Consider the following 18526-nt stretch of genomic DNA (forward strand, 5'->3'; position numbering starts at 1 on the left):
AATGTCTATTCAGGTCCTTTGCCCATTTTTTTGTTTGTTTGTTCGTTTGTTTGTTTTTAGTTGTGGAGTTGTAGGAGTTCTTTATATATTCTGGATAGTAATCCTTTATCTGATGTACAATTTGCAATTCTTCTCTCCCATTTTGTAGGTTGCCTTCTCTGTTGATTGCTGTCTTTAATGTGCAGCTCCTTGGTCAGTTTTTAAATACAGTAGGGAGCTGACCAAATAATTAAAGAACATGCATCAATTAATTGCATTTTGCATAATAAAATTTAGACCTCAAGATTGAGATAAAAATCAAAACAACATTACACCTACCAATTAATTCTAGCAAATAAGTGTAGCAAAATTTTTAGAAAAGATGTTGGTTATTGCAGCTCTGCTCTAAGACTCTCCTCCTGCACCTCACAGAGTGCCATGGCCTCCCTGCCATCTAGAGGAGTAAGCCCCCAGCTAAGGGTCTATCTTCCAGAGAAGAAAGATATAGATCACGGGTTCTGGGAGGCGGGAAGTGCTGGGGGCTCCTTGGCTGCATTTAGCCCCCTGCAACCCCACTGGCAGCAACATGGGGCCCAGGGCCCTGGGGGAGCCTAGCCTGTCACTCAGAGCTGAGGGGATGATGAGGGTAATTTTACGTGTCAACTTGGCCAGGCTTATGTCTCTACAGAACCCTGACTGACACAGGTGAGGAGGGGCGTGTGCCGTCAGGACATGCCAGGCCTCACTCCAGGGCTGGGCTCACGCCGCCTGGATGCCCCTGGGCCCCCCTCCACAAGCCTGTGCCCACTGGGGCCCTCCTCCCCTCACCCGGCCCCCAGTTCTTCAGTCTGCCTGAAGTGACGTGTGAACCTGCCTCAGGCTCCCAAAGGGCTCGCCGAGTTTTTTTCCTTAGAACCTTCACCTCACATCCGTGAGGCCATTTGGGCCCAGCCAATTGGGCCGGCCTCAGTCATAGTGATTTGGGGGTTGCAGTTTTCTCCTCAGTGAATACGTTGAAGGTGTGAGCACCAGACAGAGAGTCCAAGACCTCAGCAAGTCGTGCAACCTACCCAGGCCTCAGTTTCCTCTTCTGTAGAGTGGGAGTGATGTCTCTGCCCTTCGAGCGGCCAAAGGCTGAGGGGGAGTCTTGAGCCAGGCTTGCAGGTGATGGCGGACAGGCCGACCCTCAGTTCCATAACTGTCCACACAAGGCTTGGATGAGCCAAAGCCCCAGGTGTGATCCTAAGGTCCAGCCCAGGAAAGGTGCTCTGGGAAGGGGGCCTGGCGTCCTCGGTCCAGGCCGCCCCGATCATCAAATTCCCTTTTCGTTCCTGGGTCAGTCACTCAACTGCCCTAGGCCTCAGTTTTCCTCATCTACAGAGTGGGAATAATGATACTCCTTTCATCTAACTCACCACTACAAAGAAATATACAAGTTTCTTTGGTCTATTTAAAAATTACTCACATATTGCGTTTAACAGATACACACTACTACACGTAAAACAGATAAATAACAAGGACTTACTGTATGACATAGGGAACTATATTCAATGTATAATATCCTGTAACAGAAAAGAATCTGAAAAATAATATATATGTGTGTGTGTGTGTGTACACATTATATGTGCATAAGGCTTACCTGGTGGCACAGATGGTAAAGAATCTGCCTGCAGTGCAGGAGACCTGGGTTTGATCCCTGGGTCAGGAAGATCCCCTGGAGAAGGGAATGGCTACACCCACTCAAGGATTCTTGCCTGGAGAATTCCGTGGACCGAGGAGCCAGGTGGACTTCAGTCTGTGGGGTCACACAGGGTCAGACTTGACTGAGCAACTAACATTTTCACTTCACTTTTTACTTTTTTCCAGTTATACACACACACACATATAAAATATATATAAAACTGAATACATTACATATACATGACTGACTCACTTTGTTGTACACCTGAAACATTGTAAATCAACTATCCTGAGGAAAAAAAATTACTCACATATACACGGTAAATGTTGGCTATGAAAGTTTGGACCCTAGTGCGCTGTCCTCTCCTTTTCCAGGGCTGGCAGTAAGCACCCCTTCCTTGCATTTGCAGGTGTCTTTGCACCCAAATCCCTGTTCGCGTGTATATATTTGTATCTCTATTCATATTTATTTTATTTTTGGCCATGATGGGGCTTCACTGCGGTGCCCTGCGTCTTTGTCACTGTGCTCAGGCTTTCTGCAGTTGTGACGAGCAGGGCAAACTCTCTAGTTGCAGTGTGTGGGCTTCTGGTCGCGGTGGCTTTCCTTGCTGTGGAGCGCAGGCTCTAGAGCGCTCAGGCTTCAGTAGTTGCGGCTCACGGGCTTCGTTGCCCTGCAACGTGTGAGATCTTATTTCCCAGACCAGGGATTGAACCTGAGTCCCCTGCATTGCAAGGCAGATTCTTAACCACTGGCCCCTGGGAGGTCCCCTGTGTCACAGATATTTAGATTTTCATCGCCTGCATGGGTTGATGAATTGGGCTGGCGGCGTGGGACAATGGCGACCTGGTGTAGCAAGCAGTCCCTGTGGCTGGGCTTCCGTGGCCGTCGGAGTCCCCAGACCGGGGCTCAGTGCTGCGCTGAGTCGCTCACTTAGTCACGTCCGACTCTTTGTGACCCCATAAACTGTGTAGCCCAGTAGGCTCCTCTGTCCATGGGGATTCTCCAGGCAAGAATACTGGAGTGGGTTGCCATGCCCTCCCCCAGGGGATCTTCCCAACCCAGGGATCAAAGCCAGGTCTGCCGCATTGCAGGCGGATTCTCTACCGTCTGAGCCACAAGGGAAGCCCTGGATTCTATCCTGGAGATTTTTATTCCCTGGGCCCAGGGCCTCTCACCCCTCTAATGAGGCCAGCGGCATCATGCCCTCTGGCATAATGCTAGGCTTCCGTCAGGCCTGGACAGAGGTCCCTTCCTGGACAGGGCACAGGCTTCAGGGGTACGTGGGAGAAAGTGCTCAGGGCTGAGCTTTCTCAGGACCTGGACTTCAGGGTGGACAGGAGCCCTGGGCCGTCTCACCTCAAGGGCCTGAAATGTGTCCATTTTGCTTGACTCTGAGCCTGTCCCAACTGAGACCTGAGTCTGCTTACCCCCTGCCCATCCCCCTGCCCCTCACCCCCGGCCTCTGGGGCAGCTTCTCCCTGGCAGGGTAAGGAGGCTGGAGGTGGTCCTAAGAGGGAGGCAGGAAAAGATGGAAAGGAGAAAGTGGGGTGTGTGGGGGGTTCATCAGGCGGTCTGTGGGGTAATTAGGGGCAGACATCTATGGGCCCTGCCCAGTACCCTCCTGGCTTCATCTACACCAAAGGTGGCATATTTCCCACGCTCCCGAAGCCCAGCAAGCAGTTTTCTCCTAAGTGACTAGTTAATAAGTTATGTTAGTGACCTATGTGAGCAGAGCCTTCAGCTACAGAAGGTGGCTGACAGGAGTTTTCCCTTCCTCCTACGCAGCGAAGAATGAAAATGAAACATTTCTGCAGGAACAGTTTGCAGTGGCTCAAGAGCTGTCTACACTTTGGGGTAAAGAAGGGAAGAGGGCTGCCATTTCTCCGTGGCCAGGACAGTGCCTGGGACACAGCCCAGCACAGAGCTAGTGCTCAGCAGAGACTGATTGAATGCATGACCACCGGGTCGATTATGAACCAGAAGGTTGGCGTGACCCCAAGCAACCTCCATGCTACCGGACCCAGAGGTGGGCTCTCAACCCTCACCTTGCGCCATCTGTCCGCAGAAGTCGGGAGGATCAGCCCCTCCCCCTGGGCTCGGGGACAGCAGACACTGATCCCTTCCAGCCCCCCTCCTCTTCTTCCTCCTCGTCGTCTTTCTCCCCGGGCTGCTTCCGTGTCTTCTCTCTGCCTGCTTCACTCAGATGCTCAGAACGTCGTCCTTGAGTTATGCTCTCTGTCGGCTTCAGGAAGGAGATCCTGGTGGCCTCACCCAGTCTCCTCAACTCCAGACTCATCCATCCACCAGCTTCTCTGACCTCTCCACGTGGACATTTAGTGACCTTGTCAGACTCAACAGGATAAACCTCAAACTCCTAAGCTCCCTGCAGGCCGCTCAGCGAGTGGACTCCCCCGCTTGGTCAGTGGCAACCCTGTCCTTCTGTGACTCCCTAAACCCTGGCAGTCATCCTTGAGCTCTTCTTTCTCAGACCTCACGTCCTATCTGTCATGGACTCTGCCTTCAAAGCATAGTCAGAATGCAGCCCCTTCTTGTCCCCTCTATTACCATGGCAGTCTCATCTGAAAGTGTCCATCATGCACTGGTGTCCCTGCAGTCTGATCTCAACGCAGCAAACAGAGTAGCCTTTCAGAATGCAAGGCTCTGAAATCCCACCTCTGCTCCAAACCCCCACCCTCCAGTGGCTCTTTGCTTGGCCCAGAGTAAAACCCAAATAGCTGACAGTCACCTGTTGCAGTGTTTCTCAGAGCAGGTGACTCAGATGTACACTCATGTTTGAGAAGTACGGGTCTAATAATGACCTACTTCATCTGGTCCTACCACCTCCTTGACCTCGTCACCTCCCCTCCCCCAGCAGTTACCTCATTCCAGCCAAACAAGCTGCCTTGTCTACCCCCAGACGAATCCCTGCCCCAGGACCTTTGTCCTGGCTGCCCACTCTGCCCCTCGCCTTCTTCAAGTCTTGGCTCTATGTCACTTTCTCAACTGGGCCTTCCTTCCCCCCATTTTAAAATCTTCAACTCTGTTTTCCATTATAGTGTTGCTTACCTTTTGATGTTTTATATCACTTATTTCTAATGCTTCTTGCTTAGAGGCTAATGCCTCCCACTAGAATGTCAGCTCTCCTTGGAAGGGACTTCCTCTTTGTTCACTGATGCATCCTAAGTGCCAATAATGGTGCCTGCTTCAGGGTGTGTTTGTTGAATGAAAGAACAAATGAATGAATGAAAATCCACATGACCCCAAAGAGCAAAAGCTACCATTTAATGAGCACATATTTTGTTCCAATCTTTTTTTCAAACATCAGCTCTAATTCTCTCAAAATTCCTGCAACCTACGTAGCACAATCTTCATTTTATGGATTGAGAACTTGACTCAGAGAGGTTAGGCAGTGTGCCAAAAGTTACCCAGCAAGAAGGGGCTGGAGTTTGGTGTCTTTGTGATTTGGAAGTCTCTGCTCTTTCCCTGATACCAGGCAGCCATTTCCGAAAGCCCTCTACCTGTGCCCCCCAAAGGCTGCTGCAGCCCCCCAACAGGAGGTGACATAGTCTCAATGCCACAGCTTGGGTAAACCCACTGTGTCTGGGAAACATACCATAAGAGGTAAGGCAAGCCCTGGCCAACTGGGACCCGTTCATCTGTGGATCAGAGCACAAAGAAGAGAACCCAGGCTCCTCCGAGTCTGCTGGTGGCGAGGAGGGGGCTGGGGAGCGGGTGGGCTGCGGTGGTGGTTGGGCTGCCATCCAGCCTTCCTTCGATTCTCACGCAGCCCCTCAGAGGGCGTACCCCTTCACCCAGTCTCTAAGCAACCACCTTCTGCAGCAGGCAGGAGACGGTCCATTAATGATACGTTAGGAAACCCTTACTGAAAATAATTACACCCTCCCCTGAGCAACGTGTCAAAACACGCAGGGTCGTCGGCACAGGCAGAGCCCAGAGGCCAGCCCCTTCCCTCCAGCCCCTTCCGCCCACTCGTGCTCCGCAACCTGGCATGTCTTCTGCCTGCAGACCCCCTCCCCCCTCTTCCTGAGACTGGCAAAGTGGGGGGCACCCACAGAACCCACACCCCATCGCTTTCATAAACCACGCTGGTCAGCTGTCACAAGCCTCAGAGGATGGGCCTCATGCTTACAGAAGGTCTGGAATCAGGGCTGCCCCAGGAACCCGGGATGGATGTCACTGTAGCTGCCGGCCCCTATCCCGACTCCCGCAGTGGGGTTTGCAGAGTTATCGGGGCCTTAGGGCTCTGATAGACCTGGGCTTCAGCCCCTGCGTGACCTTGAGCCAGGCATTTGACCGCTCTGTGCCTCAATTTCCTCACACATCAAACGGTCATAATGAGTTTGTAGAGTTGTCATAATTAAATGACCTTTAACCAGTGGGCCTTCCTCTGTCCTGGAACATGGCCCATCGTCAGGGTTTCACAGAGATGCGTGACTCTCTTAGGGCCGATGTGACTTAACAGTGAAAGATTAAATACAGAGCACCCAGTGAGCAGGGAAGAAGTTTGGAAGAAGATAGAGATCCGGGGGCCCCCAGATGATTAGGAAGAGCCAGGCTGGAAGGATGGGGAGGGTTTGCAGAGCCAGAGGGACAGGCAGGGAGGCAGCGGGGTGGGTCTGACTGAAGGGAGAGAGAAACACTAAGCAACATGCAAGCGCATCCCCTTCAGTGACTTGACTTCTCCCTCATCAGAATTCAGGTTCCCGTGGATCACAGTCTGTCTGTCTGGTTTCCCTGTCTTCCTACCACTGGCCCAGAGTCGTAGATGGTTATGGAACGAAACAACCAAGAAAGGAAAAAAGATGATATGCTAGGCCAGACCCATCACGCAGGATCCCAGAGGCCCAGGAGCTGACTCTGGAGACAGTGGCGAGTGGGGTGCATTTTGGTTACAATGGGTATGTGTATGAAAAATGCTTCTCTGTACCTTTCCTCCAGGAAGAAAGTCTGAAAGGATTCACTCTAAATCGTGAAGAGGGGTAATCTCTGGAGAGCAGGAGAGTGTGGGTTTTCCATCTTTTACTTTTTATATTTTGCCATTGTTTGAATTTTAAAGGAGCAAGTCATTTTGCAATTAAAAAAAAAAGTCAACAGATTGGAAGAAAGTTTGGAACCACTGGAGCAGGGGACTGAGGGGACACATTGGTCCTTGCAGGGTAGTTGGTGGGGAAAGAAAAGTGAGCGTTAGTCACTCAGCTGTGTCTGACTCTTTGCGACCTATGGACTGTAGTCTGCCACGGGTTTCTCCAGGCAAGAATACTGGAGTGGGTTGCCATTTCCTTCTCCAGGGCATCTTCCCAACCCAGGGATTGAACCTGGGTCTCCTGCACTGCAGGTAGACTCTTAATCATCGAAGCCAGCAGGGAAGCTGGTGGGGAGGTCAGCCTTAACTGTCCTGGGGAAGAGTCGGGGGCTCCCTCCCCTCCTGCACCACAGCTGAGGCTGTGGGGCCCGGTGGTCAACAGGGGTGCGCTCTGGACCGCCCAGGGTCCAATCACTCCTGAGGAAGGCTGACGGCCACGAGGGGAGCAGAGGACAACGGCTCTCCCTGTCTCTGCCCCGCCTGGTCACCACAGCAGAACTCCTTACCTAGGGAGAGAGAACAACTCATCATTGACTTTGGGGCCCCAGTTGGGACTGCAGAGGGTCCAGTAATCTCGCCGACACAAACATCTTCTTTCCTTGTAAATAAGGCCTGCTTCCTGCCTTCCAATATGATGGACTGGTTCACCGTCAGAGGCAGAGCCAAGGGCGGGACACCTCCCAGGTGAGTGGGGGTCACCGGGCAGAGAGGGCGGAACTATTCTGGGAAGGGGAACACAGAGGTCGAGCCTAAGCCTTGCCCAAGCAGTGGGTTTTGACAAGAGACTTAGGCTGGGTGGGGAAGGCGGCTGCAGGTCCCTCTTGGGGGCTTCATCCAGGCGGCTCTGGGGCATTTCAGAAAGATGCCACCTGGAGAAGGCCTGCAGAGGAGGGCAGGCGGCCCAAGGACCACACCCCGGGGCCTGTGGGGGTGTCGAGGGGGGCAGCTGTGCCACTGTCCTGCAGAAGGGGCGAGTAGGGGCTCAAAGGGACAGAAAGACTGAGGCGCTGCCCCATTCCTGCTAGTGACCTGCCACCTCACCCCCACTTCCCACCCTTTGCCAGCAACAAAATCACCCGCAGCTGACTGCTTTCTCCAGCTCTCTCGAGCGCTCAGATGGTAAAGAATCTGCCTGCAATGCAGGAGACCCAGGTTTGATTCCTGGGTCAGGAAGATCCCCTGGAGAAGGGGAATGGCAACCCACTCCAGTATTCTTGCCCGGAGAATTCCATGGACAGAGGAGTTTGGCAAGCTACAGTCTATTGTGTTGCAAAGAGTTGGACATGACTGAATGACTAACACTTTCACTTTCTTTACTTTTCAAGAGCATATCTTTTTTAGAAAAATTGAGTAATTTATTTATTTGGCTGCATTGAGCCTTAATTGTGGTGGGCAAGCTTAATTGCCCTGCAGAATGTGGAATCTTCCTGGACCAGGGATCAAACCTGCATCCTCTGCATTGCGGTGAGTTCCTTACCACTGGGTCACTGGGGAAGTCCCAAGATCATATCTTTTTATTTTAATTTTTCTTTATTTTGTGTGTGTGTGCCAGTCACTCAATCATGTCTGACCCTTTGGGACCCTGTGGACTGTAGCCCACCAGGCTCCAAGGGAATTCGCCAGGCAAGAATACTGGAGTGGGTGGCCATGCCCTCCTCCAGGAGATCTTCCCAACCCGGGGGATGGAACCTGCATCTCTTATGTCTTCTGCATTGACAGGTGGGTTCTTTACCCACTAAGCCACCTGGGAAGTCCTTTTCTTCATTAGTTTCTAGAATATCAAATATGTGTTGGCTGAAAAATGATAAAACAACACAGAAGTAAGGAAATAAATGAAAGTCTGCCCCATCCTTGGTCTAGCCACTTCCTTCTTTCAGTCCCAGTCCCCGGAGCTAACAGTTTCTTCTCTTTCCTTCTCTCTCCTCTCTCTCTCACGTACTTGTTATATTGTTATTCTGCATTATTATTTAGCTTTGGTTTGTTTTGTCTCCATAAATTTGGGCCGACCTTTTGCATATTCCTCTATAACTTGCTTTTTCATTCAATCGCACAATATCATGGAAACTCCTGGGAATGAATACAATGCCTGAGGTGCATGGTATGAGGCTGTACTTTCCTGGAACAATCTGTACTGATGGGCATTCAGGTTGTCTCTAATGTTTTGTGAATTCAGACAAGGCTGCATGTACATCTTTCTAAAACCATCCTCATGAACTTGTACTATGTTTTCCCACATGTGGAACTGCTGGGTCGAAAGTGAGGTATAGGGGTGTCCCCGGCAGTCCAGTGGTTAACACTTCGCCTTCCGATGCAGAGGGTGTGAGTTCGATCCTTGGTGGAGGAGCTAAGATCCACATGCCTTGTGGCCCCCAAACCAAAACATAAACCAGAAACAATGTTGCAACAAATTCAATAACGATTAAAAAAAACAAGTGAGGTATATGTGTAAGCCCCTGATTGCTGTTGCTAAACTAACCCCGCAAGCTGCTGCTGCTGCTAAGTCACTTCAGTCGTGTCCAACTCTGTGCGACCCATAGATGGCAGCCCACCAGACTCCCCCATCCCTGGGATTTTCCAGGCAAGAGTACTGGAGTGGGATGCCATTGCCTTCTCCAACCCCGCCAGAGGAGGCCCAGTTTGCTTTCAACTGACAGTGCCTGATAACTGTTCTCACATCCCTCCCAACATTGCATGTTATTAAATTTTTAAGCTTTTCCCCACATTAATAGAAGAAAAATGATACCTCAATGGTGTCATTTTGTATTTCCTCTGATTCCAAAGAAAGGCATTGCCAAAGAATGCTCAAAATACCACACAGTTGCACTCATCCCACATACTAGCAAAGTAATGATCAAAATTCTACAAGACAGGCTTCAACAATACGTGAATCGTGAACTTCCAGATGTTCAAGTTGGATTTAGAAAAGGCAGAGGAACCAGAGATCAAATTGCCAACATCTGTTGGATCATTGAAAAAGCAAGAGAGTTCAAGAAAAATATCTACTTCTGCTTTATTGACTATGCCAAAGCATTTGACTGTGTGGATCACAACAAACTATGGAAAATTCTTAAAGAGATGAGAATACCAGACCACCTGACCTGCCTCCTGAGAAATCTGTATGCAGGTTAAGAAGCAACAGTTATAAATGGACATGGAACAACAGACTGGTTTCAAATTGGGAAAGGAGTACGTCAAGGCTGTGTATTGTCGCCCTGCTTATTTAACTTATATGCAGAGTGCATCATGAGAAATGCTGGACTGGATGAAGCACAAGCTGGAATCAAGTTTGCTGGGAGAAATATCAATAACCTCAGATATACAGATGACACCACCCTTATGGCAAAAAGTGAAGAAGAACTAAAGAGCCTCTTGATGTAAGTGAAACAGGGGAGTGAAGAAGTTGGCTTAAAGCTCAACATTCAGAGAACTAAGATCATGGCATCTGGTCCATCACTTCATGATGAATAGATGGGGAAACAGTGACAGACTAATTTTGGGGGCTCCAAAATCACTGCAGATGGTGACTGCAGCCATGAAATTAAAAGGTGCTTGCTCCTTGGAAGAAAAGTTATGACCAACCTAGACAGCATATTAAAAAGCAGAGACATTACTTTGCTGACAAAGGTCTGTCTAGTCAAAGCTATGGTTTTTCCAGTAGTCATGTATGGATGTGAGAGTTGGATTATAAGAAAGCTGAGCACCGAAGAACTGATGCTTTTGAAATGTGGTGTTGGAAAAGACTCTTGAGAGTCCCTTGGACTGCAAAGAGATCCAACCAGTCCATCCTAAAGGAAATCAGTCCTGAATGTTCATTGGAAGGACTGATGTTGAAGCTGCAACTCCAATACTTTGGCCACCTGATGCGAAGAACTGATTCATTAGAAAAAACCCTGATGCTGGGAAAGATTGAGGGCAGGAGGAGAAGGCGACGACAGAAGATGAGATGGTTGGATGGCATCACTGACCCAATGGACATGAGTTTGAGTAAACTCTGGGAGTTGGTGAAGGACAGGGAGGCCTGGTGTGCTGCAGTCCAGGGAGTCGCAAAGATTCGGACACAGCTGAGCAACTGAACTGAACTGAACTGATTATTGGAAAGAAAAAGTATCTTTTTATACATTTATGAAAAATTTTATTTTCTTTTAGGAATTTCTTCCCTCCAACCTTTGCCTGTTGAGTTATCTTTTGCATGTGTCTAGGCGGTGCAGTGATAAAGAATTCACTTGCCAATGGAGATGCAAGAGACACGTGTTTGATCACTAGGTGGGGAAGATACCCTGAAGGAGGAAATGGCAGCCCAATCCAGTATTCTTGCCTAGAAAACTCCATGGACAAAGGAGCCTGGCGGGCTACAGTCCACGGCATTGCAAAGAGTCAGACACGACTGAGTGACTGAGCACAATACAAGACACCACAGATTCAGGAGCCAAGTCCTTTATATTTTACGTCTGATGCAAACAAATATAGATGTTCTCGTGGTCTGTCACTTATCTTTGAACTTTGTTTATGCTTTACTTTATGCTTTGTTTTGCTCCTCCTTCAGTTTCTAAGTAGCCAAAGGATTCCTTTCTGCTTTCTGGGTGTCCCCACATCTCGTAAATACTACCCTTCAAGGTAAAAATGATGGCATGGTGGGAGGAGGGCTTGATGTGGAACTCAGACCTTGTTGGCACAAAAGCCCAGCCCATAGGCATTACCCCCAGAGAGGTACTTTTTCTGGCAGAAGCCTGGAACCACGGCCTCTGGCTGCCCTTGGAACCATCCCTCCTGCCCTCGGGAGCCTGCAGACTCCCTCCTTGGGCTCCACTGGCCAGGGAGGCAGGAGAGAAGGAGAGCAGGAGACAGGATTTGCCTCCCCCCACCCGACTCCAGACGCCATCCCACTGGGAGAGGGGAGGGCAGGGGAGCACTGGCTCCAAGGCCCAGATAGGAGAGATATGTTAATGGCCTCTTCCGGAAAGACTGGGGCTCGGGCTCCAGTGGGCAGATCAACTGACCACAGCTCAAGTCCAGCAGAGACGCCAGTCTTATCTCTGGGGCCTCTGCAGGGCGCCTCCAGGAAATGGGTCAGCAGAGGCAGCCTCTGGAGCAGACCCCACGCTCCCCCTACCCCCACCCCACCCTCCCATCCCCCAGGCCCCCCATTCAGTAGTAAGGACCTAATGACCACAGCTGCCCTTTAGTTGTTAAACACTTGGGGTTTTCCCTGTTACAGAGATACTGTGTGTTGTACTGTGCTGTGCCTTAGTCCCCCAGTTGTGTCTGACTTTGCAACCCCATGGACTATAGCCCACCAGGTCCCTCTGTCCATGGAGTTTTCCAGGCAAGAATACTGGAGTGGGTTACCATTTCCTCCTCCAGGGCATCTTCCCAATCCAAGGATCAAACCCAGGTCTCCCGCATTGCAGGCAAATTCTTTACCATCCGAGCCACCAGGGAAGCCCATTAATACTGGAGTGGGTAGCCTATCCCTCCTCCAGGGCATCTTCCTGACCCCGAGATCGAACCGGGATCTCCTGCATTGCAGCGGATTCTTTACCAGCTGAGCTACCAGGAAAGCCCAAAGATACTATAAACGACATGCAGAAATCACAGCCATCCCAGAAATGAACCATGTGGAATGTACCAGTCACTCGGGCCCCCTACCTCCCCCTACCAGGCCTGAGTCTGTCCAGGGCTGATCCGAGTTTCTCTCCCTTTTTGAGCCTCTTTTCCCAGCCGTTCCAAAAAGGCGTGCACAATGTGATCCTGACTTCAGAATGTTACACACAATACTTCCTAATGATCTAACAGTCTCACGCTTATCTGAGCTCTGGTTCCTTTTCCCTGGTCTTAGTGTTGTGTTTTATTTTTTCTCCTCTTTTTTAAAAAACCTTTCTTATCATGAAACAAGCATAGATAAAACTGTGTTTAAGACAAATGTAGGGATGACTAAAGGATTGTAAATAAATGCCCACACCCACCACACAGATCCTGGGAACGTTCCACAGCTCAGAAGCCACCCCACACCCGGGGGGCCCTTTTGGCCTCCTTCTGGTCTCCCATCCTGACTGCGCCTCATCCCTCGCTTTCCTTTGTATCGATCGGCACGTAGTTTGGCTTTGCCTGTTTGCGTCTCTTTCTTAGTGGCTCCCCTGATGGCTCAGGGGCTTCCCAATAGCTCAGATGTTGAGGAATCTGTCTGCAATGCAAGAGACTGGGATGTGATCCACGGGTCAGGAAGATCCCCTGGAGAAGGAAATGGAAACTCACTCCAGTATTCTTGCCTGGAGAATTTCATGGACAGAGGAGCCTGGCGGGTTACAGTCCATGGGGTTGCAAAGAGTCTGACACGAATAAGCGAGTTAACACACACACAGTCCCTGATGGCTCAGATGGTAAAGAATGGGCAAGGTCAATGGCCTTGTGTCCTTAAGGGTGGTCTCCTGGGTCAGCTGCAGACCCCCAGCCTGCATCCGGACCTCCCTGAGCTTCACCTGTGCAGAGGGCTGCTCTGGCCTCCACCATCCACAGGTGAGAGCTCCTTCTCCCGTCACCACTGCACAACCTCAGGCAGGTAATTAAATGCTATAAGCTTCAGTGTCTTCTCTATAAAGCGAGACATTAGGAGCAATGGATGTGTCATACCCAAAAAGCGTCTGGCCCAGTTAGTAAGCAGCACACAAACGCTGGCTCTTACCCTTGAAACTTCCCACCTCCCTACTGAGGCTAGTTCTAGTCCCAAGGCTTGGTATCGCTTTTCCCTTCTCTTTGCATGGGACTCTCTTGCTTCTCCATCAGGGCCCAATCCAAATGCCTCAAACTTTTATGACACCCTCTAGCCAGTGACTTGCTCCTCTGGCATTTCTCTCTCACCCTGCATTCCTACATTCTAAAAGCCTAATAAAAATCTCTGTCATTTATTGGGCAACTACTGCATGCAAGTCCTTTCTATATGTCATCTGTCATTCTGGCATCAACCAGGAAAAGTTGATTACAGCTCTGTTTTATAGGTGAGCAAATTGAGGCTCACAGAGGTTAAGGGAATTTGCCTAAGGTCATAGAGTCACTAAGTGAGGAGTCTGGGAGTCAAATCCAGGAGGGCAGAACTCATCCAGGGCCACCACCAGCCTGGGCAGAGCCTTCGGACATGTTTGCAAAGGCAGCTTTTCCTTGGGGCACACGAAGCCCTCAAAGGGGTGAAAGTTGTACAGATGGAGTCCAGGTGGAAGATGAGCCCCGCCGAGCCGCTGGCAAACTTGGATGAGACACGGACAGGAGGGATCCATAGGAATGGCAGGTGCCCTAAGCACCAGAGCGGGTCTGACCGTGCCTGGGGAAATGGGAAGGCCCCTGTGGAATGCCTGCTCAGAGGCCCCGGAATCTACCTGGGAGGGCCCAGAACCTTCTATGAGCCTTTCATATCTTCTGAACTTTAGCATAGGTAAGACCCTGGGGGACTTATTACTCAGTTAATGCTGTGTGTGCCTGCTTGCCCAGTGGCTTCAGTCGGGTCCGACCCTAAGCGACCCTGTGGACCGTAGCCCGCCAGCTTCCTCTGTCTGTGGGGGTTCTCCAGGCAAGAATACTGCATGGAGTGGGTTGCCATGACCTCCTCCAGGGGATCTTCCCAACCCAGGGATCGAAAACACGTCTTTTATGTTTCCTGCATTGGCAGACAGATTCTTTCACCACTAGTGCCACCTGGGAAGCCCCAGTTTGTGATTCAGTTCAGGTCGGTCACTCAGTCCTGTCTGACTCTTCGCAACACCATAGACTGCAGCATGCCAGGCTTCTCTGCCTGTCACCAACTCCCGGAGCTTGTGCGAACTCATGTCCATCGAGTCGGTGATCACATCCAACCATCTCATCCTTTGTCATCCCCTTCTCCTCCTGCCTTCAATCTTTCCTAGCATCAGGGTCTTTTCTAATGAGTCAGTTCTTTGTATGAGGTAGCCAAAGTATTGGAGTTTCAGTTTCAGCATCAGTCCTTCCAATGAATATTCAGGACTGATTTCCTTTAGGATTTACTGGTTGGATCTCCTTGCTGTCCAAGGGACTCTCAAGAGTCTTCTCCAACACCACAGTTCAAAAGCATCAGTTCTTCGGTGCTTAGCCTTCTTTATGGTCCAACTCTCACATCCATAAATGACTACTGGAAAAACCGTAGCTTTGACTACACCAGCCTTTGTCAGCAAAGTAATGTCTCTGTTTTTTAATATACTGTCTATGTTTGCCATAGCTTTGTGGTAGTTGTGGCCAATTTAGAGGCAGCAGCCTTCACCCTCTTGACCTCAAGGGACTGTGTAAAGAAGTGGCCAAGGGCTTCAGAGTCAGACAGTCTGGATTCAAGTCCCAGCTCAGTCACCATCTGCCTGTGCTACCTTGAGCAAGCTACTTCTCAATGCTTCAGTTTTCTTATCTGTAAAATTGTAATGAAAGATTGTACTTACCACCTCTACAGAATTGTGATTAAAGATGCTACTTGCCTCATAGGGTTGTTATTAATGGAGGGATTAAGGAGTCTATACATGCGCAGCACTGTAGGGGTTTGTGTGTGTATAGCGGGGTGCTTACCCTTAAACCAATGGCCAAGGATCCTGAGGACTCTGGGAGACCCCAGTGGGCCAATGGACAACATCCATGAGTATACATCCCTCTGGATCCCAAGCCTTCTCTAGGCCTGGGTTCATCTCAAGAAAGGTGAACCTAGCTGACTCAAGCAGAGACAGGAAAGAAGGAATGCGTTGGAAACTCATCTTGATGTGTTCTGGACCACATGTGAGGTGCTTTACAAACATCGATTTCATTTGTATTTTACCACTCTGTGAGATAGGTGGTATCAAATTCCGTTTTGTGAAAAGAAAAAAAAAAAAAAAGAGGCTCAGAGAGGTTAAGTAACATGCCCAAGGTGCCACAGCATTGGTATTTATTCCAGGTCTATCTGGCTCCAGACTCCGAACTTTCCTTCTACAACTAACTTACTGCCTTAAGGGGGGCAGCCTTCTGGTGTGGTCCTGAGGGAATGACCAAGGTGATAAGTTTTATTCTCAAAAATTCCTGCTTCCCAGAAATAACTTCAGAGCCTTAAGAGATTGGGATTGTGTTGACTCTCCAGATCATTTTGGGGAGTATTGTCATCCTAACAACACTATGCCTTCCAATCCACGAGCGGGATGCCTTTCCATTTATTTCAGCCCTTTAAAATGTCTTTCAATGTTTTGTAGTTTTCAGAATATAAGACCTACATTTCTTCCGTTAAATTTATTGCTAAGTATTTTACTTCTTTTGGATTGGTTATTACGAATGGAATTTCCCCCTTTAATTTCATTCTGGATTGTTCATTGCTGGTGTACAAAAATAAAGCCGGTTTTGCACTGTGATGTTGCAGCCTGCCAACTTGCTGAACTTGTTTACTAGTTCTAACAACAGTCAGCTCAGGGCTCTCGGACGCCCGGCCTGCTCTGGTGTGACTTTGACCAGACGGTGGAAGCGGGGCTGGCAGAGGAAGATGTTAGGCGGACTATGGGTCTCCTGTCACCAGCTCAGAAAATGCTGATGGGCCCTGCTCCCTGACTCCCCAGCCCGCCCTGCCCCCCACCCCCAGACAGGGAGCAGCGTCTTGCTCATCCTCACTCAGGGCCACAGGACACACAGGTGCACACTCTCCGCTCTGCCCTCAGAGGAGACCTAGGCTCCGGCCCATCCCTGGCCAGGGGGCATCTCAGCCCGCTTCCCCTCTTCAGTTACGGGGCCCACTGCTTCCTGCGTTCCTACCCCGCTCCTTCTCGCTCCTGGTTCTTCCTCAGGACTCCTCTCCAACAGGGCGACCCCTCCTGCTCTGTGGGCCCCCCTTGGCCCTTTAGCCCCGGGGCACAGCATCCTCGGGTTGACCCTGGCACGGAGCATGTGCTCAGTAAACGTTCCCCCCGCCTGAGTGTGCAGACAGAGGCGTGTGTGTGTTTGGGAGACAGAGGATGGGTGAGAGGGGTGGCCAGGCGGGAAGCCGGCGTCGGGCTGGGGAAGGCCCCTACGGAGTCGGAGCCCCGTTCTCCCATGTCCACCATCCGCAGGGAGAGGCCCCATTCTTCTGGGGTGACTCCCGGGCCCCGCCTGGGCTCCGGGCCCTGATGAAGGTACGAGATGGAGGAGGTATTTATGGTGCGTCCGCCCAGAGGAGACGTGTGGCCTTCCAGCCGTGACCTCTGCTCACGGGTGCACCAGGCGGGTTCCAGCTCGCAGAGGGGAAAGCTGAGGCCCGGGAGGGAGAGAGTTCATCAAGAGACGCCTCCCTGAGGGCCACAGCGTTTCAGGAAAGAGAAGTCTCCTTCCTCCTCTTTCACCAAACCGAAGGGAATAAGGGCAATTTGCATACAAAGGTCATCTGCTCCTAGAGGGGCTTCTGGGTGCAGGCCCGCTCCTTGCTGGTATCGCCCTCCCGTCTTCAGGCCCGTGCTGGCAGCTGCCCTCTGGAGAGGGTTCATAGGGCAAAGCCGCTGCTGCACACCAGACCTCCTGGGGAAACTGAGGCCAAGGCCTGGGGCTTCCCTGGTGGCTCAGTTGGGTAGAATCTGCCTGCAAAGCGGGAGACCTGGGTTCCATCCCTGGGTCAGGAAGATCCCCTGGAGAAGGGAATGGCAACCTGCTCCAGTATTCTTGCCTAGAAAATTCCATGGACAGAGGAGCCTGGCGGGCTACAGCCCATGGGGTCACAAAGAGTCGGACACAACTGAGCAACTAACACTTTCACCTTCTGGGGAGTCTGGGGGTTGGGGTGAAGCAGCAAGGCCAGTGCCGCGGGGAGCCGCTGAACAGAACCCCTAAGGAGGGTGGGCCTTCCCCCTGGACTCGTGGTGCCCTGCTGCCGGCCTCGATGGGGGAAGGGCCCTGCCCGGGTGCTGCTATCCTGCGCCCCGCCTATGGCCCTGTTCAGGGTGAAGGTGGCAGATACGGACACTGTCCTCCTTATGTCCAGGGCCACCGTCCACCCAGCTCTGGGATGGCTTTGCGGTTGGGGCCCAGCAGCCCGCGCGAGTCCTCTGCGTCTCCCCGGCTGGCCCCTCTCTCTCTGGGCCTCTGAGCATTCTGGGCAGACTCTGCTCCTCGAACCCTGGGCACCCGAACAGCTGGGGGCCCAGGTACCTGCTGGCTGGGCGAGGCTCCTCTTGACCCGTGGTCCTGACCTGGCTCTTCCTTGCTTCCCACCTGAGCTTGGAGACAGGGGTCAGGGGGCTTCTGGGCCGGCTACCAGCCCCCAGACCTTGGAGAAATGATTTTGTTTATGGAGCCTCCACTGCTGTCTTCATGCATCATCACATTTAAGCCTCATGGGAGCCTTGTGAGGTGGGCAGTTTCATTAAATCCGTGTCCCGATGAGAGAGTGAGACTTCCTTACCGGAGGTCACAGACATGGTAAATGACAGAGAGGAACTGCTCCCCACCTCCTGCTTGTTCCCAGGCCCCACCAGCACCGCCCACCCCCCATCCCTGGGCCCAGCTTGGCGGGGGGGATCTCACGGGGCCGTGTGCTGCGGGTGAGTGTTCAGTCTGGGGTCTTCTGCAGTGGGAGCTGGCACGCCTGCTGTGGCCTCACTGTCTGATCTATTTCCTCACTCAGGTCACAGGGGTGATGCATAGCTCAGGCCACGTGTGTGTGGAAGAGGGAGGGAAGCCCTATCTACCCAGGATCTGGTGTTCAGAGCGCAAGCTGGGGAAGCCAGCCCTGGGGCGGGGTCCTGGGGAAGGGGCCCCTGGCCCTGGGCATTAGGCGCGTGCCTGCGGAG

This window comes from Cervus canadensis, chromosome 23, assembly GCF_019320065.1.
Source record: "Cervus canadensis isolate Bull #8, Minnesota chromosome 23, ASM1932006v1, whole genome shotgun sequence".
Taxonomy (NCBI): Eukaryota; Metazoa; Chordata; class Mammalia; order Artiodactyla; family Cervidae; genus Cervus; species Cervus canadensis.